Below are 26,198 nucleotides of genomic sequence, written 5' to 3'. Positions count from 1 at the left end.
TACCCTGGCATCCTGTGAGTTTGCCTAAAAGCAAAGTTTTTAGAAATATATTGCTTTGGTATATTCTCTTGTAGACAGTGCATCTCATCCTGTTTTGACATAACTTGATGAAAAGAGGACTGAACTTGATTGAAAGTGCACCCTCTTCCTATAGGATCTTTATTCCAAATAGACTAGATGAGTGAGAGCAGCAAACCTAGGGACATATTTGCTTCACACAACAAAACCTACAACACCTTGCTGGAGGAAAGCTCAACAAGAAGGATGTCACATACCTTGGCTTCAGTCATAGCTGAGCTCTTCTTCCAACAGTGTGAACATTGTGAGCTAGAACAGAACTTCCCTGGTGCAGGGCCTTAGAGAACGTGCAATCTACGTTTTGCACCTATTTTTTGCTATTGTGCATTTTACAACAGAATCATCAGACCAAAAAAAGGCACGAACGGTGCAAAGGGAATGCATGTGAGAGATACGAGTTCTCCTTCTTCCAGAGGAGGGACTGGAGTTGCCAAGTCACTGAGTCAGCCTCCCTGTCTGCTCTGTGGGACTGCTGTACCTCTGCCAGCAGTGTCCTCCTCCCCCCACAAACTCCCATCCCATGGATGGGTGATTTGAACTGACTCCTGACACATAGGAACTGTGACTCCAAAATGCAGCTACAAGCTGGGATGGCTCAGGTTACCCACTTCATGAGCAGTGATACAGCCCATAGTATTCTGCCAACTCATATTAATTCCACTAACTTATCAGAACTGAATGGCAACTCCTCCACCAAGAGGAGCAAGAGCTCAGATGTAACAATTTCTTTATCCTGCTAAAAGATCAGGTGGCCCCTTTCTCAAAACTGAGACTTCCTAGGTTGCTATCCATGGATACAATTGTATATAAAACCGTATTTCAGAAGCTCTGTCACCATTTTCAAGTTAAAATAATAAAATTATAATGTTTTTAATTTAAAATATGCATACATTTAATATACAAAATTATACAAATTATACATTTAGCTAACATAGAAAAATACATCTTGTTAACAAGATAAAATGTCAACATATCTTACATAATTTGTGAGAGTTACAAATCTGTGATCATCAAGTAGACTTTGTGACTGCATTACAATTCTGTATCCTCCTAGTTACACTGAATATTAATACATATGTACAGTTGATATCAATGGCAAATGTCTTAGAGTGGAAATCTTTGCTGAAGAGTTATCCAGACAGTTTTAATTAAACAGTTAAAATATGAGTGGCCTCTTTTATACTATTGAAGCTTCTCACGTAGCCGAAACTAATGTGACACCAGTGGTCTTGGGTCAGAGTTTAAACTTCTTGCATTTATTTACAAATACCCCTCCCTCCCCAGTCTAACTGCTACACTGCTTAAAAAGTATCATACCATAAATCCCAGCTTTTTTGTGCATTCTTTGGTACCTCTTCAAATGGATCCAAATTTGTGGCCCTAACAACTGCTGTTCATGACTTCTGGTTTACCACTCCTCTGTTGGCTGTGCAAAAGTGTTAAATAGTTGTACAGCACTAGAGCTCAAAAAGCAACATCTCCGTACATTATTCCTCCCAGATTACCCATAAATACCTCAGGAGGTGGGGAAATATTTTTGTTTCAGTCAACAAATGTGTGCAGTAAGTCTTCACTCCTTATTTAATTTATATGGTTTCCTTTTCCAAGTTCCAAACAAAAGGCAGAAGCATAATTTATAAATAAGCTATAAAATCTGTTCCATGCTGGGCCTTGTCTTACATACTGCGAGCCACGTAACGATTTTCTTTTAACTATTTACAAATTCTTTAAAACTTGCTTGTCATCACAGAAAGCAAAACAGAAGACCACCACCAGTCTGATTTTCAAGCCTTCTTGTTTTTTTTTTTTAATTTAGCTCTGTACCAACAAATTGTTCTTAATTCCTAGAAGATAAAATTCACTCATGAGTTAAAAGCTTATTCAGCTTTTCCTAAGAGCTGCTTAGGATCATCAGTGAGCGATACATGAATTGCCTTATGCATGCTTTTTTGGCACTGGAGTGGTTTTCATCTGTTAGTTACATTTTCCCTCTTTTTGAAAAAGACCACAGTTCAGAGAGTAGAGAAATGTAGTTGTTTGGCATCGGTTAGTGCACATTGCACAGTAACCTCTCACATTGGAATTTACATTTGCATATTCATATTCCCAAAGCAAGAGTCTACGTTACACAGAGAAACAAAAGCGAGCAGAGATTTATACCACAGATCCCAGCAACTCCAAATCAAGGCAGGTCTCCAAAACTACTAATCTCTTTTTCCTCTCCTACAACATTAAACAGAACATGATGCCCACATATCTACCACATGTGAGCCAAGTAGAAGCAAGCATGAAATCTTGGTCCCAAGAAAGCCTGTGGAAATTTGCCAGTCACTTCAATGATACAAGCTTTTAATCCAGTATATTTGAACTTTCTCCTTTTTTTTTCTTTTTTTCCCTGCCTTTAACTACAACTTGCAAATTTCCTAGTATGCATGGATCCCAATGGCAGAATTTAAGTTAGCTATATTTTTTAGATTATATCCTATACAAGAAACAGGAAATAGTATACTCTTTTTCCTAACATTTCTACGGGGGCAAAAATTCCTGCCTATAATCTCATGGCTACTGATTTCTAATGTAAATATATTTAGAGCCAAAGGCACAATATATTTTAAAGGAATTCTTCTAAAGGAAAGAGGTTTGAACAAGTTTCTGTAATCCTAGGGCCTGTTACCCCTCTGCCTCCTTAAGGCACTAAAGGATTTCCAAAGGATTAGTGGCAAAACCCAGCATGCACATGTCCCTCCCTCCACCCCATAACCACAGTAAATTCAAATATTAAAAACTTTCATCTGCAAGTGAGAAACACAGGTAAATTTATGAAACACAATAATCAGTCTCCACTTTTCAAAAGGCCACAAGGACAAACATCAGCCATGCTTCAGCAGGAGGTTTATCCTGGGAACTCTGCTGTCTATGTGACACACTTCCCAGCAACTGCATTATTCTGAATATAACGTGATTATCACACCACAGTCAATCATTGTACTTGCAGCATTTGCCAACCATAGTGGTGTGAAGAACAGAATTTGGGATTTAAAGGTCGCTTAAAGAGCAAACTGTAAGCTGTATTTTCAATATCCTCCTATGCTCCATACAATAAAGTATACATAAATAAGTGAACTGTCAAAGAAACTGTATTTCCCATGTAACACTGCCCATCTTGTCTATTTAGGGTGACAGAAGGAGATTCATTTACTTACAGAACTTAGCAGCATCTTAATTTTGACTAAAAATTTGGTCAAAACAATGTTATGTATATAAAGCAATCAGAATAAAGCACCCAATTTTTCATTCACCGAAGGTTTAGCATGAAATGACAACACATGTAAAGCATGTCCTGGCAACTCTACCATAGATAGCACATTAAACAAGCTAACTTCTGCTTAGTGAAACAAACTCATACTCTCTAACAAGTAGGAAAAGTAGACAACACTTTTCATTGTAAGGCAACTAGAAAATAATACCTGGGCTCTCTGTCTTAGCTAGCAATCTCACATTCAAAGTTTACTGCTTTCTTCCAGGGATTTGAGGAAAAGTTGGGGGTTTACTTCCCAATTCTCAGCCACATTGGTCTATCAATAAGCAGACTTTTCCATTCTTGGTTGGACAATTTTCATATGAGAAGGTAGTAGAAATTCAAGGAGATCAATGTGGTACAAACCACAAAGAATGAAGAGTGCTCTACATTCCTTACACTAATTGTTCTAAAATGAAACCAAAAGGCAGAAAGCTTAAGATGCTACAAAATGGACGGCTTCATTATCAACATTTATAATTTATGGTGGGAGATTTTGCATAAATACTATGGAAGAGGTCTGATATTTTAGTGCAACACTTAATTCAGAAGGGTTTAATTGCCTGAGTGTTGTAGAAATTATGTATGTTTTCATGTAGATAGTATGCAAATAGATAGAAACCTACACATATGTCATTGCTTTATTTTAGGAACTTGTAGTTAAGCTTCACATGTTACCATGACAACATGTCATCCTGTTACTAATTGTAATCTAGAAATGCACATTACATTAATCTGATTTGGAATTCCACGGTTTATTCTTCTTCTGCCTCCTTTCAAAGCATATCTGTAATTACTGGGCATTGTAAAGACAGCACATCCTAGCAGTTAGCTCAACGTTAAAAAAGCAAAACGGGAAATATAAGTCATAAAATAATTATCAAAACTGAAAGTGTATCACAATGTAAGAGCTTTGAGAGCAGCTGCTGCCATCAGGTCAGCACGAGTATTGCCACTGACTCAACAGTGCTCTGTGCCTTTAGCTACAGAATGGATGGAGGCACCCACAGGACTCCTTATGTACAGGTCTGGTGGCTGCACTCACATCTCCCTGCCTTCCCAAATGGTACTGAGAGCTGAACAGTAGGGGCTGTGGTGTGTAATCTGTATCGTGCAGCATGGTTGCAAAATGTATCTGCATCGTATGTGCTGCTACCAAGCAGAGTGCACAAACGTGCCTATTTCAGGAGAAGCAAGTGTGCCTGCAAGTGCTTTATCTGAAAGTTAAATTCAGTGTGGTCTATTCATGTGGTTGAAATACTCAGAGTATTAGGAGACAGAGCACTTTGATGTTCCAAGTGCCTCTCAGCACACATGAAGATCATTCCCAATTCCAACTTACACTTGTAAAAATGCCATTCTATCTCATTTGCTAAACAGTTTGTACCCTCAAGTATCACATCCTCAGATATACTAAACATCCCAATTCAGATCAAAGGTTCTTTCAGGAATGCTCAAAGCCACACAAGGCTGAAGATATCACATATCCACATAAGCAGACCCATAAAGATGGAAACTGTGCTTAACCTGGTAATTGCTCTAAAATGCAAATGCTGAGGTCCCAAGAAAACAAAACAAAACAAAACAAAAAACAAAACTCAGACTCAAACTACACAATGGGTTGGTGTGCATGGCCAGCTTCCACTACAGCAGGTGACTAAAATGGTGCTGATGGTAACTGAGGGCAACTTCTCACTTTTTCCCATAATGGAGCAGCTACAGTCAACTTCAGGCCAAACCACATTTCATTTCATCCGTCCTTCAGAGCTCTATTGCTTCTTCTGTGCGACTGATACATTCTTCCCTGGACAAGAGGAAGGAGGAGAAAAAAAAGGAAGGAAAAAAAAAGACAAAAGCATAAGGTAAGTATCTGGATTTTCACAATTTAAGGAATTGTCTGTTATTCATTCAAGGTTGAAATAAAGCATTTGTGAAGCAGTGAGCCCAGGTGCTTTCATACAAACATAGCATAATGGCAGCACACTGTAGAAACTGATCAGTCCAAAACATTGAGACATTCTCCCATGATTAACTGATTTAGGTGAAAAGCACATTCCATGCTTTCCCTTTTGCTAGTCCTTCATGTACACAAGACAAACTTCCATTCATCAATATGGAAATAAACATTCCCTGCCATCTTCCCAACACCATTCCATAATCCACTTGGTAGAGATCTATAGAAGTCTCATGGATAAAGTTCAACTCATGGGATGACAGATGACGCCACCACAAATCCAACTTTCCAAAAAACTCCTATTTCTATGACTCTTCTCAGAGAAATATTCACCATTTGCATCCTTCCTCCGATATTGAATATTAAAGCCTGCAAAACATTTTATTAGGCTTTACAGTTTCCAGTGAGGCTGTCATTTTTACTGTTAAACATCACCAGTTTAACATAGGCCTGAATATCTAACTCTGGCTAAAACTTGATATCTACTGGAGAAACACACATCTAGTACATCAGGAGTACAGGAAATTATAATAGCATAGAGAATTTTGTTAAAAATATTATATTGCAATTATTATAATAAAAAATGGCTGGTGACAGTAATTAACTATCATTACTAAAATGTGTGTCAGTCACCAACATGCCCCTCAAAAGAGAAAAATTAAAAACTGGGAAAGAAGAGAGCCTTTATGGCTTACACTTCAGGATGGAATGATTCTTCCAAGCATGAAGAACAGAACTGAAGAAAAATCTTGCAGAGCGAGGCAAAGTAATAAAGGGGAGGTCATTATTTTTGGAGAAGCAGCAAGATGGATTATTGTAGGACACAAAACCAATGAGATATGCAAGTCAGTCACTGGTCCAGGAGAGCATCAGCTGGGCAGGAGGACATCAACGATTCCTAGCAATGAGAGGTATTTAGAACCCTTGCATACTCCCTAGTTCAGCTCTCCACTTGGATGAGAAACTGGTAAATGCTCAGACTTGCTTTCCATCCAAAACAGCATCAGAAGCTTTCTGTAGCCTTTGTAAGATATTATACATTAATTCTGCTTCTGCTGTAGGTGCATCCAAACAAAATTGGTTTTGGAATTCTTTCTCTTTGCATCATCTAGTAAACTCCAGGCTGTACTGCAAACAGAAAATCCATTGCAGTTCATTCTTATCCCCAGACAAAGAAAGGGAACACTACTAGAGTCTCCACAGATCATCTTCTTTTTGATTAATGTCTTTGTAGCCTAAGTGCAATCAAAACAACACCCAACAGAACACACTTTCAGCCTTTGCTATCCACACCTCCCAAGGATTTTTCAGGACACCAGGTACTTTCTCATTTGTAATTAATGTTACAAAGAGATGTATGATTTAGTACCAGCAGAGCTGGCCTTGTATTTTGGGATAATTTGAAATACATCCCTGTCTCTCCTCTTCTAGTTACACATGCAGTCTCTTTTCTGTGATCCCGTCACTGTGCATAGGCTCTGGGGAGGATCAGGAGGGTGAGTCTCTAGATCCTCCTAAAATTTACTTTTATTTTAGAAGACAGAGAGGCTGCAATTTTAATTCCTCAACTGGTTGCAGAGGAGCTACCCACTGTTACCAGTTGTCAGTTCATTGACATATTCAAAGGGAAAAATGCCCCTAAAGTATCAGGGATAGTTGTCATGGAAAACTATGCTTGAAAAAACTATCACTGAAAACTGGTGGGGCCAGAATAATGGAAATCTGATTCAGATTCATTAATTCAATGAACTTACAGTTTTTTGCACTTTAGTGATCACATCTTTTGTTATCCAACAATTTAAATTTAAAGTTCTCTAATTTTCCAAAATTGGGGTTAAAGAATATTTGTCAAACATGCACTGCTAGACTAAGAGCATTTACAAATGTAAAAGTCATTATTTCCATAATATTTCCTTCAATTTTTATTATATTTTTCTTGAAACATTAGCTGCCAATTATGCTGTCTCATTTTTTCAGACTTGTCACTTTCTCTTTCACATTCTTTTCATCCTCTTTGTCTGTCCTTGCTCCTTCTTATGTGAATTATTCACCCCCTCCTTTCATTGTACACCTGAAGTCTTTATGAAACCTTGTGCTCCTTGCAGTTTTATTTCCCGGACAAATTTATTCTCCATCCTTCTCTTATTGTTTTTCTTCATAACACTTATCTAACTAAGAAGTGTGGAACATAAACCACTACTGAATTGTTTTGTAATTACTCTGGTCAGGAAGGAGTTCTCTCTTGTAAAATGCTTGAGGAAAAGAAGAAATGTCTTCATGATGTTACTTTACCAAAGAAAAATATCGACCAGGCATTTCCAGGGCTCAAGCACAAAGGTGCAGTTTACATGTATCACAGAGATTAAAAAACAGCTGAGTCTTTATCAAAACTGTACCTAAGACTTCCAGAATGGGTATTTCTGATGCTCAGAAATTTGCTGGCCTCCCATTCTTTGGTAGGTCTAAAGCACATGGCTGAGCAACGATGTGGAGGCTGGGCTTGTGCTCCTTCACATCACAAGCAAGATCAATTTCAGTCACCAACACAAAAAACTGCTAATGTAGAAGGTCATTAAACAAAACTGATTCCTCTGTGACATTGGAACCTCAAAGGAAACCTTGAAACATAAAAGTGATGACTGTGCACTGCTCTCTAAGCCAGGACCAAATAATTTCTGGCATAACAAAGATCAGTGATCCATATTTATGCACTCACTTGATGTCCTCCAATCTTTTACTACCTCTGGGAGGCACCAGCATTTGTTTGTTCTAGCTGCTCCCAGTCTATCACATCTATACTTGTTCATCCTGTGCTTAGTATCAGGAAATTGTAAGACCAGAGGAAAGAATCTCAGGTCATTTAATCAATCTCCTCAGAGCAGAGTCAGTTCCAAAGTCAGAGCGGTTTGCTCAGGGTTTACCTAATCAAATCTTGAAAAACTCCTGGGATGAAGAATGCACAGCCTTCCTGGGAAGCCCGTCCCCCTGCTGGGTTGTCCTCATAAAGGAAATGCTTTTCCTGTATCCAGCCTGAAATTCTCTTGTTCCATCTTATGCCCACGGTGTCTCGCTCTCACTGAGCATCACTGTGAAGGGCCTGGCTCTCTGCTCTGTGGTTTTGTTTCTCAATTGCTTCCCCACAGGTTCAGGAAGGCTCTTCTGAGGTGCCCCCAAAGCTGCCTCTTCCCCAGGATGAACCAGCCTAGACCTCTTGGCCTCTTCCTACAGTGGTCTGCTCCCTCTAAACTACCATTTTTAAGGAAGCTCAGAGAGTTCATACTGGTAGTAAAAAAAACAACTGTTGGCCATCTCCTAAAGACTCCTCCACTCCAGTCAGCTCCCTGGAGAACAGAGCTCTGTGCCCACTGCCAGGGTCCAGGGCCTCCATCCCCTGCAGAGCACAAGGTGGATGGACGTCATCTTCCTCCCATTAATAATGTACAGCAGTAAAAAAATCTTTGCTAAAACTTTCAGAGTGTGCACCAAAGTCAGAAAGGAATGAGCCAATATAAAGACTTTAAAGACACACAACATCTGGAAGGAAGAAAACTATGAGCTTCAGGACTGTACACACCATCCTAAAATCTCTATGGCATCAGAGAGTGCCTGTGCTCATTTAGACCAGAAAAGACTTTTCAGATCATTGAGCCCACCTGTAATGAATGCACAGAAACGATCTGAAGTTAAATAGTTCCTTCCATTTAGAAGACAGAGATAGTAAAAGGAGGATGTTATTTTATTTTGGCCATCTGAAAGAAGACATGAAACATGGTGATACCACTGTAAAAACGTGTTTAAATAATGCCTGATATCTGAAGTGGGTTTGGGTGGTGGACCATCATGCACTTCCTCAAGTGTGACTTCAGAATATCAGTTAATGCATACTGGGGACACTTCCCCCGTGTGTAACCCAGAATGAAAGATCTCAAGTCAGCAGTATACAGTGGCTGTCAGTACCTCAGCCCTGATGTGCAGGGCCAGAAACACCATATTTCCATTGGTTTGTAGCACTAGAGGTATTTAAAGTGAAGAAATTGCAAAATTCAAGGAATTAGTAAAATTTCTTTATATCCAGCGAAGAAATACATACTTTTGCTATTTGTGAAAAAATATTTAAAGAAGATCCTATGTAATACCTTAAAAGAGTTTCTACTGCAAATATAAAAGAAGTACTCTGCTGTGCCTCTGCCCTTATCAAGGGTCACAAAATATCCTTTCTTTAGAACCACTGAAGCACCACTGGTTTCTATCACTATACAGCAGCGACAGTAGCACAAATGAGAGAAAATGTCAGGCAAGTGGGTTTGTGCTATTCTTTAATATTTTATAATAAAATTACAGATATTTTACTTGGTCTAACTTATATAATCATGAGCATCTAGTCATTTTATCATTTCTATTAATTACAGAAAATCAATGTGTCTGTGGCAAGCACACACTTTAATAAAAAAATATCTATCATAAATTGTTTAATATGTGTTTTATAGTACATTGTTTTAAAACATAAACATCTTCATTTAGAAAAATTTTGATTACTTCCAAATAGAAAAACTGGGAAAAAAAGAAAGTGATTACAAGAAAGGACAGGTTGCAAAGCTGCATTTTGCCATAATACACATGGGATCCCTCAGCTGTTTGGTAAAGAAATGCTATATAACTAAGCATGATCTTTGCTAAAACATTTCATTTCTGTGCTTGGTAAAAAAATAAAAAGATCAAATAGTATTCAATGTAGTGTTCTCATTCACAAACTGCTGCTTCTAAAATGCATTTCTCCTTGATGGATTCACTTTGCAGCTCAAGAGGTGTGAATCTCATTAAACTCTCAATGAAGATATATTGATCCCAATTATAACCAATGGCCAACAGAGCTTGCCTATATCTCAGAGGAAAGGAATTGCTTCCAAAAGAAAAAACCCAACAACCAACTAACCAACCATGAATTCTGAAAACCAGAAATAAATTATGTTCTCATCTGTTAGAAAATTATATTATGTATTTCTACATTCTTGTGCTTAATAAAGGCATTAAATACTAGAAAAGGTTACATATATGTATTGCATTCAACATTATTTCTCTGGCTTTATGTCAGTTTATTTCTTATGAAACTAATGGAGTAATTCTGGTAAAATGAATTCATGATTGATAAATGAGTCTTGTCTTACTCAACTCTATGGAAAATACATTATTTTCATTAACAGTAGAATTGGGCAATATACAACAATGCAAGCAGTGCTGCTATTTAATGCTACAGAGCTCTTCATAAAAATGGCACACACACACAGACACTCATTTTCACACCACTTGGAGAAGAACAACTATGGAGTCTTAATTAAGGTTGGGTAACTACAGTGAAGAGGACTTGCAAATGTGAATGTGCATGGACAGCTGAACTCACTGTTGTGCTGAACGTCATTCTGGGAGATAATGTCTTCTGCTAATGGCCTATCAATACATATATCATATTTGCTTTCAAAAAATGTCTTCTAGAACAATATCCCTGCAATCCTGTGCAGCTCTGAGATGCACATGCTCACAGAAGATCCCTGATGTCTAACCTCCCATTCATCAGATATTCCACAACTTTGCAGGCAGGCAGCAGTAACACACATACACAATTCTGAGATCAATTGCTAACCCCAAACCTCCACATGCAGCCAAGGATAGCTAGCTTGCCAGGAGGCTTAGGGTGAAACGTGGTGATGTGAGGTGGTTCAGCAATTTAAAATGACACACCAGGAAACCTTGAAGACTGATCACAGATTGTTGGAACACACACATAAAAAAGGAAAAAAACATCTGGAATTTTTGTTTTAAAGACAGCATTCACCCAGTGCTAGTCCTTATTAAAGAGTGGCCTTATTCCAATTCAAAATAAGAAACAATTAAAACACCTTTGTATTCAAAGGAACTTCCACAGGACTCCATTTACTTTGCTGATTTGATTTTCCTGTTATGGCACAGCCTCATTTAAACAGCTCCAAGCCTTTATTTGCCTTGAAAACCTAACAGCATTTATTAAATGCAGGCACTTTTTTGTGGTAAATTATGCACATGAACTTAATGTTATTTACATTTCTCCCATTAAGACAATCATAACGTATTTAAAGGCTAATGCAAATGACTTAGCATCATACTATAGAGACAGTAACAGCGTGACATGTCCAAATATGATGGCAGAGTGGTACCTTCTATGTATCAGGCACATTGCCTTTGAGAAGCATCTCACAACAATAATGCAACCCAGTACAATGAAAAAGCAAATTCCAGGAGGATTATCTTGTCAAGTCAAAAATGGAGAAAACCTCCATCATGTGCATGTTTTGTTGAGGTTAAAGAAGTGAGCATTATCAAGAAATTACCTACAGTAACAGACAGTAGGAACAACCCACAACAAATACTTCACATCTAATATAATTCACTGGGTGCTTTAGTACTACAATGCTTCCAGTTACAACTGGAACACACGGTGTTCCCTCCAGTGCTGAAAATGTAAGAGACAAATTGACCCACAAGAGTCTCGCAGCTTCCCTCCCTTGCAAAAAAAAAAATGCAATAGAAGTGTGTTCAACTTGGTTAATTTCACATCCTTCCCCTTTCAGTTTCTCAGGGAGGCACCCTTAACATAGAAATCATCATGATCAGAAGCTGGCAATGTGTAACATCATGCTCACAGTGCAGCTGTAGAACACCACTGGAACAGATGTATTTGCAATAGGTAGCAGCCATGAACCTTGCAAGTACAGCTATGATAATATGAAAAACCTGCTGGGATTGAACAGCACAGATTGTGAGCAAGACAAAATAAGACCCTTGGAAGTGGAGGCTGTTTGAGTCCTTCAGACTCTGGAACATGCTCTTTCCTTCCTAGATGACCCTCCCAGGCAGTTCTATTCACATTTGCATGGTAACAGCTGCACACAAGACCACGGATTGTATTCATCTAAGGCACAGCACCCTTTGGGCCAGAGGGGCTTTGTCCTGGGGACACCAGGGGTGCCAGCAAATGCAGACCTGCCCACTGTCCTTCAGGAATTTTAATTATCTGAAAAGCACTGCAAATATCCTACAGAAAACCATTAATTTAAATTATTTGACTTAGGGGAAGTCACAGGCTTTTTTTTTTTAAAGTCAAGGTCATTAAGAATAGCTCACTCATATGAGACAAGGTTTTATGACTCACAGGAGACTGGAAAAATCAGCAGCAACACTGCATATTTAGAGTATAATGTTTAATCATCAAAGACACTTTCAGAGTTATTGCCTCCTCCTCAGACACATTTTTTTAATTGCTACAACAGAGCTGCAGCAGTAACAAAGAAATATCTTCCCCTAAAATGCACAGTCATAGGAGTAACTGATCAGCAGGTCTGCCTTGCTGCTATCGACCTAAGAAAAACAGGGAACTGAATTCACATTTCAGTAAAGCATTTTTTATCTCACGGCCTCTCCAACCATGCAGGGAATAAAGATGTATATGCATCCAGAGCAGATTAAACAGCAGCCGAAGAAGAGAATTTCTAGATGCTCTGCACCCCATAGCAAAACGTTAGGAAGACACAAATATTTGAACATTACTGTTTTGTTTTGTTTTCCTTGCCTGATCTTTATAAAGTCCTGACAAATACCAGAATAACTGCTAGAGTAGGTCAGATTTTAATTTTTTTAAGTAATAATCAAAGCAGTATCATTACGAGTCTGTGAGCAAATCGTAGGCTTTCTGATCCCAGGTGAATCCACTGCAGATTCGTGTATCAGCCTGCATAGCCCTGTCAGACAGACAGAGGATGCATAGCTGTGGTTCCAGGATCAAGAGGATGGTGGCATTTTTGAACACCCCATGGCAGAGCAAGACACACGACTTGTCATCTCCAAAGCCTCCAGACCAACAGTGAATCTTGCCCAGCCACAGAAACCTAAAGACTGCAGAGCTTAATAACTGCAACACATTGCTGTTAAGTTGCAGTTACTGCAACGTGTTTTAATGTACCACCAACAGTAAAAGCCTAGATGGTTTTATCACAAATCAAACTCCTTGGAAATTATTCAGTAAAAGAAAAACATCTGCTCCTCCCATTAATACAGAGGCAAATCAAGTTTCCCTGGTCCAGCTTTATCCCTGTGATAGAGGATTCAGCATGCAGCATATGACCTACATAGCAGGAATTCAAACTTTGTTACAATCCTGTCCCCCTGAGCACTGAAAAATTTGGAAATCAGACAAGATGAACGCAGTGGCCCAGATTCTCTCTGTCATTTGGGCAATTTTGCATTGCATCATTAGTCCTAATTCACCCTGCAGGGGCCACAGTCATGACAGTGAGCCACAGGGCCCATCATCCTCCAACTCTATGTCTAGGAAAAGCAAGAGAATGTTCACCTTCCAGAGCTCCCCAGCTGCTAAAACATCACTCTGTAGCTGTAGATTATAAATATAAATTACAGTAACCTTTAGGATGCTATAACTCACATTGGCAATATCCACTGAATTTTGAGTACATGCTCAGGGCCCATGTGTGCCCAGAAAATTCTCCTGTGCACACCGTTTGGACCAGTATCTCTACTCAGACACAGACCTCAGGATCAATCCTAAAGCAAGCATGGGAAGAAGGGAAAAAACACAGGGTACCAATATGTATTTCATCTACTTTTCCAGCACCATCCTTCTAGCCACTATGTCAGTCAAGAGCCTTCCTGGAATAATCACATCTTCCAATACCTTCAGGACAACTGTGGTTTGTAGGCCATCTGACTGACTACAGGCAGGCTAGTACTGTGTGAAGAGCTGCAGGTGACCCACATCCCAACTTCAAAGATATGGAATGGTGTCAATATTTCTTTGTCCTCTCTTCTGCCTCACTGAGCTTTATAGGTATAAAAATATCATATATGATATCCGCAGCAAAGGAATGCAGGACCTCCAGGATCAGGTGCTGACACTTCAGGATTTCTGCGTGGGGTTACTAAAAGTGGTCAGACACATTTTTAATGGCACATTTGACTTTGATGACACTGCAGAAATCACACCCAATTTCCTGCCAGGTCCTCTTCCCTGTTCTTCAAGTGTATTTCTGACAAGTTGACAGAGAGTGGGAGTTAGAAAGAAGTTATTGCTCCAGGATTATCTCAGAGATTGCAGCGCTCCTAAGTTGCTGGCTGTTCTACAGATCTCATTAGGCAGGATGCCAAAAAACTCAGAGCAGAGTATCTCTGCCCATAACTCCAAGGCTGCCAGCTCTCTGTTAGCTCACCAGGCAGAAAGAAAAGCAAGAGGCTGGAAGCTCTGGAAATGTGCAACTCCTTGGCACCCTAGGCAGCCGGAGGATCTAGACAGAATTCCTCAAGCTGGGGACCCCAGAGCCTGATGTCTCTAGTTCTAGATATCATTACCTTCAGACTAGATGATTGTCGTAGGTCCCTTCCAGCTGAAAATATTCTATTTTATTTACTAAGAATGGAAAAAAATTACTGATTTTCATTACAAACCAGAATACAAACAAATTAAACAAATCCATCAAAATCCCCTGCAAATTGGCATGAACTTTTTCATGCTGCACCACTGGAATAATGGGCTCTTATGGCTGGTGTGCAACACATCTTGTGGTCCCATTCCCTAAAGATACAGACTGTAGCATTAGTCAGCAGACTGATCTTGCATCATATTAACTGCCTCCTCTCTCATTCACTCTGTCCCAAGTATGTGAGCCCCCCAATTTAAATTAAAAAACCAAGCCTCTTAGGGAATAACATGTTTTGTGGTTTCCCATTGTAAACATACCTGGATTTTCTATCCTCGTGTAAGCTAAACTGAACAGGATTTATTTTTCTGAAACTCCTATTACCACAAAGCTCTATATGCAGGTCAGCAGGCTTATGTAACAGTGATGCATCTGTCTCTCTGTCCCACATAAGGAAGACAGAATATGCTGTGACTGCTACCTAACCTTGTGCACTGTTCAACAAAGGCTCATACAATCTATTTTTTTTCCTTTAAGGGAGACCCACTGAAACCTCAGTCTTCCAAAGACCAACTTTTCCAAAGACCTGTAACTTGTAACTGTTACATGTTCCCCACAGGATGCTTCCAAACAGGCACACTGCATCATTTTCATTAGACCTTTTTTTTTTTCTAGTGCTCATCCATTAAAGTTAGTTTTGTTTCTGGTAAGAAAGCATTTTGATTTAATTCATATTAATTGTATTTTAATATAATATTTTAAAATTAGTTTTCTTGTGAGTTCACTCCAGCATAGATTCTTGCAGCTGCTTTTCGCTCTGCATTTTCCTTTGACCTTTCCCATTTTGTTGCACATCCACCAGTCACCCCAGTGAAATGCTCATGGAAGTGGTCAGGGATTCATATGTGTATATATCCACAGGGCACAGCATGGAATTGTCTATCTAGTCTCAGATGTTGTAAAAATCTTCTCTCCATTAGAACTAGGTCAAGGTATCTTGCAGGGAACAGAACACAAATCAACAGCAAATGCCCAGCTCTCGTGCTGAGAGGAAGCATGCACAGATCCATGACACACTCATACAGACTTGAGAACAGCAACTTTGGCCTACTGCAGCAGGCAATGATTTATTTTATTCTGCTATCAAATACATGTAGACATCTATGCATATTCCAATTCTAGATCAAGCACATAACTCTAACTTTTAACTCTCGCCTCCAGCTAGTGTGGAAATTAAATCACTGACTTTCTATAAAAATGCAAATATGGATAAAAATGCAAGGTGTTTTACCAGGAACAAGGAGTGCAGCCCATGCCTGCAGAATGGTGGGTGTGTCCAGAACGGCCCTAAAGAAAGATCAGAGGCTGTTCTAACAGCCAAGTCAGCACATTTAACAAGCACAAACCAGAAAGACCAAACAGGACTTGGCACGTAAACCAGCAGGCTGATTGACAGACAAGCCTTTGACACCTCTCAGGGGTACCAATGCTGAGGAGCATATGTGAAGAAGGATTTCCCTCCCATTACTCTCAAGTCTGAGACTTTTCAGAATAAATGGTCTATTCTACAGATATGACTTTACCATTTTCTTTTTTTTTTTTTTGTGTGTGTGTAATTCCATTTTTACAAATAAAATATTGACACTAGTCCAGGGCAATAAATCAATACCAAGTTCACCAAAACCAATGGTTTTCGCTGCAGAAGTATAACTCCAAAACTCCCTAAATTCACATCTGTAATAACATCCAGAGCATGGACTGTTTAGTTCATGCACAGAACAGGCTCACCCACTGAGCAATTTGATGCTTAGTTAATATATGCAGTACTATACTAAACCCAGTTAATCAACACCGTCTATTCTAAAAGCAGAAAAAAAAAATCTGTATGTCTATCACACTCCATCAGCTTTCCCCACTCACTTTAAGCAATTAGTTTCAAAGATTTTCTGACTAAATTTACATAAAATGCATCCTTCCCTCCTACACTTTGTTAAAGCATTAGGATATAATTTTATAAGGTGTTCTTGGAGATCAACAGTGGCAGACAACACCAGAGATTACACTATGCTTTGAGCATAGAGCCAGGAATTTATGAGAGCAGCAATTTCCTGGATCACCCCATCACCTTTAATTTGACTTAAATGTTCGTGGAGCAAGAACGTTATTTATTGTCAGAGATTTTCTGGGTCTGTCTGCAGAGAGAAGGCTGTGGTTACAGATGGAATAGGCAGATGAGAACAACTATCAGTGGACATAAAGCTGCAGTTGAAAGGTCAGAAAGACTCATTGGAAAACTTGTGAAAGAATGGACTTCAGTCATTTGCAAGCGGAGAAGGTGGAATGACCTATCTAAATAAGATTTTGAGGTCCAGGCTTCTGATGGTCAAAATGTTTGGTTACCAGGGTTTTGTTTTATTTAGCCAGGACTCCAGCTGGCATAACTTCATGAGCTAGCTCAGTTCTAGACTGATGAATTAAGCAGGTGGTGATGTATTTGTGGCTTTCAGTTAACGGCTTGGTCTTGCAAAACCTTCTCACATGGATCTGCTCAAAGTGTTGTAATGGGAACAGCATATTCAGGAGACTCACAAGATGAAGCCCAAAGTACTAGGACACAACAGTTGTGCTGGCAACAAGCTACTGCAAACAGTTGCATAAGTTGAAGAGAAGCAAGAGCAATAGTTCCAAGCGTCTGCTTTTAGCATTATATTTACAGTTTCTCCCTGACTGTGCATATATTAAGCAGATTGCAAACTTGTAGAGAGTGGAGGGAACAATCTGGGTATTTAGAAGGCAGTTAACCTTTGGCAACCTTTGGCCTTTGTATTAACATTAAACAGGTCTGCTTCACTTTCAGAGGAACAGCGTTTTCATAATTTGGAAAAATGAGAAAATATTTCATAGCTACCTGTGGAGATAGCCAAAAAGATTTTATCCTTGCACTGTGAAAGATCTTGGCTGATACAGACTACATAAAGTCAATGCAAACCTGGGACAGCAATGAAACAAAAGCTTTGGCAGAGAGCATCAACTCCAGAACACATGCCAGGCGAGGGAGACTTTTCACTATGTAATATTCCCACTGACCTTCTTCTCATCAAGGAAATATGCCACACCTATCTTTGTTCAGAAGCCATCTGCCAGTATCAACTATCAGCTGAACTCCTCAGCCACATAATTTATCTAGTATTACTATGGAACCAAAGAAGTCAAAACAACAATGGCTGGCATGACACTTATTTTTCTGACCTAACTTCAGTGTTTTCTTGTTTCTAGAGCAACTCACAAAACCCATGTAAGAAAATCCCTGTCATGATGGGAAAATAAGGTTTTATTTTTAGATTTGGTAAACCCATCCATTAAGAAAAGGAAATGAAATGAAATGGTGAGCTGCAATAACACTACCATAGGATAAACACAATGTTGTCATTGACTACATCTGTGGAAACAATTAACTGAAAGTACAACACACTGCTGTTTACAGAGGTCCGAGGCTGATTTACTTGGGTTATTTCATAAAAATATTTAAAATATACTGTGCATACTACACTCTCAAGATGCATACTTTAATTTTAGTGGCTGATTCAAAATTGTCTTTCTGAAAAAGCACAACAGAAGCCAGCAACTGCCTTCCACTCATCTTCAAATACAGAAAACCAGCAAAGAAACTTATAGTTTTCTCCAGAGAGAACTTATGATGGTCCCTAATTGCGTATTAGCACCATGAATTATTCACAGCAGGTAACAACAAACATTCTGTTAAGCGTAATGATACAGCTAAACATGAAAAACCACACAAGCAGTATAATTAACAACTAGAAAAGCAGAGTTCAATTAAATAGCAAATCCCACTGTTGCTTATGCACTTCATTGGTGGATGGCTAATGTCACTAACTTCAGAAGTGCCAAGCTGCTGTACCCCAGGAGACACAAGGCTTCAAAGATTCCCTCTTGCTCCATGGGAAGACAGACCAGGAGGTTTACAGGGACACCCACTACAACAGGAGAGAGGTCTCCATCTGCTTTCAGTTTGCTGTTCTCATTGGGAATATTTCGAGGGGAATTTGAGGCAGGCCATACTCCTCTCCCTTCAGTGCACTTGTCCAGAAAAATCTTGCCCCAGCTGATCAGAATTCATTACATTACCATTAGTAATTCCAACCCTGTTTTCTAAATGTTAAAAATTAGGCTCAAGTTAAAAAACATGCCCTCTGCCATTCAGCAAAGCACAAGAGGTACTTCATGGGACCAGTTAGTACCTCTTCTACACTGTTGTCTGACTCACTGTTGTCTGTATCTAGAAGAAAAGAAAAAATCAATTCCCATCCAGGAACACAAAAATGAGACATAATATTTTCATGGTTTGAAATTGTACAAAGTATGATTTTTCAGAAAAGAAAGCAAAAATCTCTAATTTCCAGAAAACTAGTGAAGATCAGTCATTCAGCAAAGTACAGATCCCCTGCATCCTCTGTCTCATAAACTACAACAAAAGAATGTAATTTAGGCAATCTAAGAACTCATAGCACATGCTTCCTCAGAAAAGTGTTTCAGTGGTTATGAGGAGAAAACTCAACTCAAAAAAGAGGAAAATTTAAAATATAAATACCTGCTGCAGTGCTCTTTAACAATTACAGATGGCCTTCTCTTCTGACTGAAGGTCTCGAGTTGAAGATAATGCATCTAACATATTACCAGCTATACCTCATTCATTTTCAATTTACATTTTCTATCTCCCCAAGCAATCATTATTTAGTGATACAGAAAAGACAATTCAAATCCTCCTTACACCCAGAAGTCATTTTATTCTAAGTGATATGAATTAAGGGATGTTGGCAAGCTCACAGGGAAAACTAGACCTTTGCTGAAAGCATGAACTAATTTTTAAATAAAATGGTTTGTTCACACTTTATTTCTTCCCACCCTTCCTCACTCCACTATAAATAGATTTTTATGTGATGTCTTTTGAAGATTCAGCAGCAGCCCTGGGATGAACCAGTCCAACTGGTGTGCTCCTCTGATGGAAAGCAACTCCCCAGACCACAGCTTCTTCCATTTCTCACATGTGTGCACAGGCTGCAATGAGGAACAGAATGACTGTGCTTTCTCTCCAGCCATCCCCAAGCCAGCATTTAACATGCAGTATTGGACATTAGGCTCAAAGGTCAGCTCTCTGAGCCATTTTTAGCCAAAAAGCCAGAAGTAGATTGTCCCAGCTAACTATGCAGATGTTCTGTATCCCACACCTTTGCTTGAACATACCAAGTCATTGGGATTATGTAGCTGATTATCCTGCAAATTCCATAGGCCTGAGACTGAGAAAGGGCACCAAGCCCATCAAGAATGACACTGGGCAATTTCTAGGTACCCTTACTTCACTAACATTTTTTATGGAGGCATTACACATTTTGTCTTCACTTCAAAATACGTAAACCACTCTCTTCTGCAGAAGCAAAAGGAAATACACAAATTCCTTCAAGCTTCCTCTATCATTGCCCAAGGGATGTATCTAAGCACAGAGTCAGACATTCAGTTACCCATCTGATTTAGTGCCCAACTGCCTTGGATATAGGAGCCATATCTATTCTCTCATTGCTGGAGCCTAAACCCTGAAATGTGCTCAGCAGTGCTTTGTGCAAGGCTACATTTTCATAAGACTAATAAGACAAAAAGCTCCCTAATCTCTGACAGGAAGAAAAACAATGTGGATAGTTCCCTAATCCTGCAAATCCTTGGTTACACAAGAAACAAGCAACATGGGTAATATCTTTTCAGTGGCAGAACCTATTTTATCAGCAGAGATTGATACACTATACATTATATGAGTGTACACTGGGGTGTACACCAGCAGGAATTATGGGGAGAATTTTTATTTCCATGAGTCTAACACTATTCAATCTGCTGAAGTAATGCCCACCTTGAAAAGCCTAATTGGGTGTCAGCTGCAAGGAAAGTGCTTGTCCCCTCTCCCACTTTTGGCAGCACTAAATACTCTGAATTGAAACGAATACCAATGTGAGAAAATTACAAATACCCAAACATTCCCTGTGTCCCACCAACAAGCGGGAAGCACTTTTTTTTTCCAAGTTTTCTCTTATCTAATTACATCACAGAATAAGAATACAACATTCCAACTTATCAAATTACTTCTTCAAGGATTCAAACCAGCAACTGCTGTCTCATGAGCTGCCCTGCAGCTGTGTGAAGTAACACAACAACCACCTAATGCAATAGTCATCCCTAGCCCATGACTTGGAGGAGGGAGTGGGTACAAGTTTGTGTCTGAAGCTGTATGCTACATGTTCCACCCCTTCCCCTTTCTCCAGAGGAGAGCTCATTTCACAGCCAAACTTTTTAGTTGGTTCTTGAGCACAAACAAAACCAGCTTTGTACTAGGAAGGAGGCAAAGAAAGCAATACAAGTGGAATTTCTGATGCAGAATCTTTCTTTCCCTTGTTCCCCCTACAGAAAGCTGCCCGGCCAGCAGCAGCCTCTCGGCAGGAGAGGGCTGACAGTCTCAATAAAGCAAGTAGCAAAACTGATCTGGCTTTTCAGGGCCAGACAAAAAGGAAAAGAGTTGGGACCCTTCTAAAGCAATGAGAGGTTTCCTTTGTAGGACTGAAGGCTGAACAAAGGCTCACAGGAGAGTAGAATTTTAACTCTTCCCTTATTTCACGGGTTTAGGCTCAAGCAGTATTTTACAGGCTTAGCCAGCAAATTCAGTCGGTAGCACAGATGAGCTGTGGCTACAGGAGTGGTTTTTAGGCTTGATTTCCAGTAAAAATGGAGTAATCATCATTACTCCATGATGTCTACACTCACTATTGCTTCTATTTATCTGCATTCCTGCATTACTCTTGAACCCAGTGGCCATACTTAATTAAAACCAAAAAAAGAGCCTCAAACTTCATACAAAGAATTTCCTACAAGAAGGAAGTGCTTTCTGAAAAGTCAGAGGCATGGTAAAAGCAAACAACTCTCACAGGAAGCTTCCTCACTGTACAGAAAAAGCACACAGGTTAGGATTTTCCCACCTGCAGAGTTCACATGGGTTCTGTACATACCAAAATATTGCAAAGCTTCTTTGGGCGCTCAAGCCCATGGAGTAACTATCAGAAATATTCAACTTGCAGGCAAATCTCATTCAGAATTTTGTTGCTTCTCACTTAAAAATTGTCATTCCTTTGTCATCAAGACAGTTCCCCATGCACTAGCATTTAATGATGTCTGTAACAAACGAATCTGTTGTTTCTCCTGTAAGACAAAGTGCCTGATCCCCACTAGCACTGGGCTGTGTCTTCAACAACTGCATTCAACAACATGGGCTTACCTCAGCTTCACAGAAAACACCTTTTCTTGGTTGTCAAAATATCTAAACAACATTGCATGTAGAGAGAGTAGGTTCCACATGTGGGATCCATAGCAGTCTGTCCTTTGACAGACTGGAACAAATGAACATCATCTGTGATACAAATCATGGGCCTTCCCAGTGAAGAGCATCTCTCTAATTACTAACCTGTTCCACAGGAAATTGGCTTCAAGTACCAGCCTTTCTCATACTCCCCAAGTCAAGGCCCTAATCCACACAGGACCAAGTGCTTATTCAATGTATCTAAGCATTACATTAAGCAGAATGCTGTTGCAAGCACCCCTCAATTATTTTATTTATCTAGATAGCCAGATCCTTCACTGTCTTTGCATTGGTAATGCAAGGTTACTATAGCAACATCTGTGACCTGCATGATCAAAACAGCAGAAAAGAGCTGATGCCTGGATTAATGTATTTGTAGGCTTAAATAGGAACTGTAAAGATTGAAGATTAATAGTCTATGAAATTCATAGGTACTCTACCCATGATGTTACATTTATCCCATTACCTCTCCTTTTCCAAAAACACTTACCTCTAAATACTAGAGTATGTGATGCAATGTATTATGACAACACTATTTAAACTTTTTATTTTCTTTTATTTTATTTTAAACTGTTTATTTTCTGTTTTCAGTTTAGCACACAATTAAACTTCTTCATGAGGTCCTAAGACTAATGTATATTTTATACTATGGTTGGCCAATGTATTAGTATCTTGTAGAAACTAAAGCTCTTGAAAAGATTTGCAGATTATTTAGATCTCTACAATATTTCAAAGAGAAGAACATCCAGAACAAGTTATCCACCTAATGCATCATTAAACACAGAGACATCTTCAATTTGCTTTTTATTTTCCTGTACTTAATAGGTTATTTTTAAGAGTCAATGACTTTCATTCAACTAGAGACTTGCCTGCCAGCAGTCTGCCACAAGCTCACAAGAGATCAACACACATTTAGACGTTTCCTTGACAGTTTTTCTGTAGACAAGAGAAGACATTTCTCCTGAATCCAAGGCTGGATGAAAGCTGCTCACACAACCAGGATGGTGACATGAAGGAGGTTAGACATGGAGAGAGGTACTGGGGAACTGAGGTAATCTTTTTCTTTTCTTTTTCTGGTTTGTCATTGAAGTACAGGCTTAGTTCCCAGAAGAATTCCAGCCAGAAAACATTGTTTTACTCATACTTTCCTCCATTAACACCGCACATATTGCCTGAGTGGGTACACATGATCATAGGTCAGAAAAATATGAGCAGTTCTATCCAGTTTTAACTACTTCAGGTACAGGACAGGCAAAGAATTCTCATTCTAAGCAATCATTCAAGCAAAAGACACAAACCAGTGGGCCCTCAAGTGAGACTTGAGCAGCAGGTAAGGCATATGGTGATCTTCCACAGAGTCACAAAATGTCTTCATGAGACAGAAAATGAGTGTTCATTGCTCTCTCTCAAGCAAGTCTCTTCTCTGTTTATATATTTTTAAATATTTCATGCTAATATAATTCTTCTCTGAGCCAACTTCTTCTCCCAAAGGCAGGAGGATCACTTTTCCATTTTCAGGAAGGAGGGGAACTGAGCTTCAAAGTACAGTGCCTCAAAACCATGCACTATAAAAACCTCCACCAGTATCAAAGGAAGAACTGGTGAGGATGAACTAAATCCACTGTAAGAAGATTCCATCACTGCAGTCTTGACACAAAATGCAGACTCCGTTTTGGCCTTGGAGTCTCACAGAGCAGACAGCAAAGGGATTCTTGGACTGAAAAGCTCTATCATCATATGGTCAGTGGCATTTGGGTTTTTTTTTGTTTTGTTTTGTTGGTTTTTTAGCTTTGATTTCTTACTGTTGGTGATTTAGCTAACAAAGAGCTTTTGTATCACCTGCATTTGGCCTTTTCTTTCTCATTGTTTCAACTGCAGTCTGTAGACAGAATAGGAAAGATAGGCCTTCACAAGTCAAGTAAAAAATTTCGTTAGTCCACAGCCATTTTCCAGTAAAAGCACTTATTTCAAAGATATCCAGTTGATACTGCAGAGAGAAGAAGCTGATTACATTGGGTCCATCCACCTGCTTTCCCACTATTGTTGGAGTTCTACTTAATTCCCATCAACCAGCATAATTGACACCAACTCAAAAATCATTCCACCATATGTCAACTTCACACTTCTAACTTTTAGACTTACTTCCCTTTGATATTTTAAGGCTTTTGGCTAAGATTTTTAAAACTCACCTTCCCTAACCTCCCAGCTATAATTAAATGGCCTGGTTTTATAAAAGTGCTGAGTGTGTCACACCATCACAGAGGCCTGAATGGTACTTAGTGTTTCTTGGTTTCAGTCTCACACGTCACAAGTTAATCTTCAGAAAGTCTTAACTGAATTTTCTTGCAACACTCACATCAACCACCAAAGAAAAATCTTCCTATGCTCCCAGCATAACAGGAGGATGAGAGGATATATTTTTTGTCCCATCATCATTGCATTCCCTTGTGTCTTTGCAAATGTATATTACACCTCTCCAGCTAATATGACCATAAATCATTTCTTCTCACCTCTTTGCACCCTCCTGTGTTCTAAGCCTTTTATTTTAATTGACTTAAGAAAAGGTTTTATCAAAGAGGACAGCACACTAGCTAGTAATTAAAATCTATCAACATAATTTCTGCAACCTCCCTTAAAATTATAGCCCCTCTTTCTCATCTCTTCTGCAGAAAAGGCTCAAATAGTCTCTAAAAACAACACAGACAAGGAAAAATATACACAGATTTATCAAAGAGATGACTGAAACTTTTAAAATTTATTTTTGTATTAAAAGTTTCCCTCACTTTCATTGATAAAACTAGCCAAAAATATCTTATCCAAAACATCTGAAAAGGTACCTGGTAAAAGCCCCTAGTGGTACAAAGACTGGATTTTTTTTTTCCCATTTTGACATCATCTGCATTTTAAGGTGATTTTGTAGGTCACTCTTGAGTCTAATCTGGGGTCTAAAGCACAAGAAAATTTGGTTCAGCTTATTTCTTAGCCCCATACTTCTTGGAAACTGTTGGAGAAATTACTCAGGCTCTCTGTGTCTTGACTCTCTCCTTGTAAAAACAATGATGTAACAACTACTCCAATGTTAAATCACCTGCCTAACCCCTCAGTTCATCTACACCTTTAGTGAACTGCCTTCTGCAATTGAAGTGCATGAAATTTCCCTAACCATACAGTTAAGCATTTTTGCTGATATGGCACTGTAGTGTACAGAGCATTCTCATCTCTGTGGTGGTATTTAAAATATATGAAGCTATATAATAATGCATATTTTATACTCAATGAACCAAGTCAATATTTTCTTTCTTAAATCCCAGGCAATCATGTTCTTCCTTTGTTAGAGAATCCATGTGGTTCTGTGTGTCCAAATTGAAGCCATTAATCTCTCCTGTTTGTCACCTCCAGATTGAAGTAGTTTTGCAACCAGAGACAGTGCAGAGTGTTCCTGATGCTGGAACAAAGCTCTCTCTCAGGAGCCTCTGCTACTCTACAAAGGGTGAAAATTGAATGTTTTATGAAGAGCATCACAAGTAAGAAGGAAATCGTGTATTCCTTCAAGCTTTGATCCTGCCTAACTGAACTGCATTTCACTATTGATTTTAACAGGAGCTATTTTGTGCTACTAAAAGCACACAAGTGAGTATTTAATATACTGTTAGCATCAAAAACTTATTTGTATTAAGTTACACTAGCTTTTTCAAGATTGTATGATTATCGCAACAAAGACCATATGCTTGCAACTGTCCAAAAAGCATCTGATTATGAAATTCTTTTGTTAAAATTTCTTTTTTCTTAGCAAATGTCTGCTTTTAAAGGCATTTCCTATTTTTTGAAAAATATTTGGGAGAAAGGACATTTTTTTCTTTGGCAATTTTAAACTTGTCATCATATAGCCTGACCTACTGAGGTGTTCGAAGTTACCGTTAGTGACAACGAAAACAGCTAAAACAGTAAAAATATAAAATTACCATTAATATGTTGTTCTTTGTCTAACTTAGGAATTAA

At 39.0% G+C, this 26,198-nt stretch overlaps 1 protein-coding gene across 1 annotated transcript in view; it reads right to left on the bottom strand.

Annotated features, from left to right (window-relative positions):
• Positions 1–915: 915 nt before the first annotated feature.
• C4H4orf50 (chromosome 4 C4orf50 homolog) overlaps positions 916–26,198 on the bottom strand; it is an 85,661-nt gene continuing 60,378 nt past the window's right edge. Inside the window, 1 exon segment of the mRNA XM_088163126.1 lies at positions 916–5,180. The gene's annotated coding sequence lies outside the window, so the exon portion shown is untranslated.

This window comes from Sturnus vulgaris, chromosome 4 (genome assembly GCF_052056855.1).
Source record: "Sturnus vulgaris isolate bStuVul1 chromosome 4, bStuVul1.hap1, whole genome shotgun sequence".
Classification (NCBI taxonomy): Eukaryota; Metazoa; Chordata; class Aves; order Passeriformes; family Sturnidae; genus Sturnus; species Sturnus vulgaris.
The sequence above is the reverse complement of the archived record's forward strand: the minus strand, read 5'-3'. Positions and strand labels throughout refer to the sequence as shown.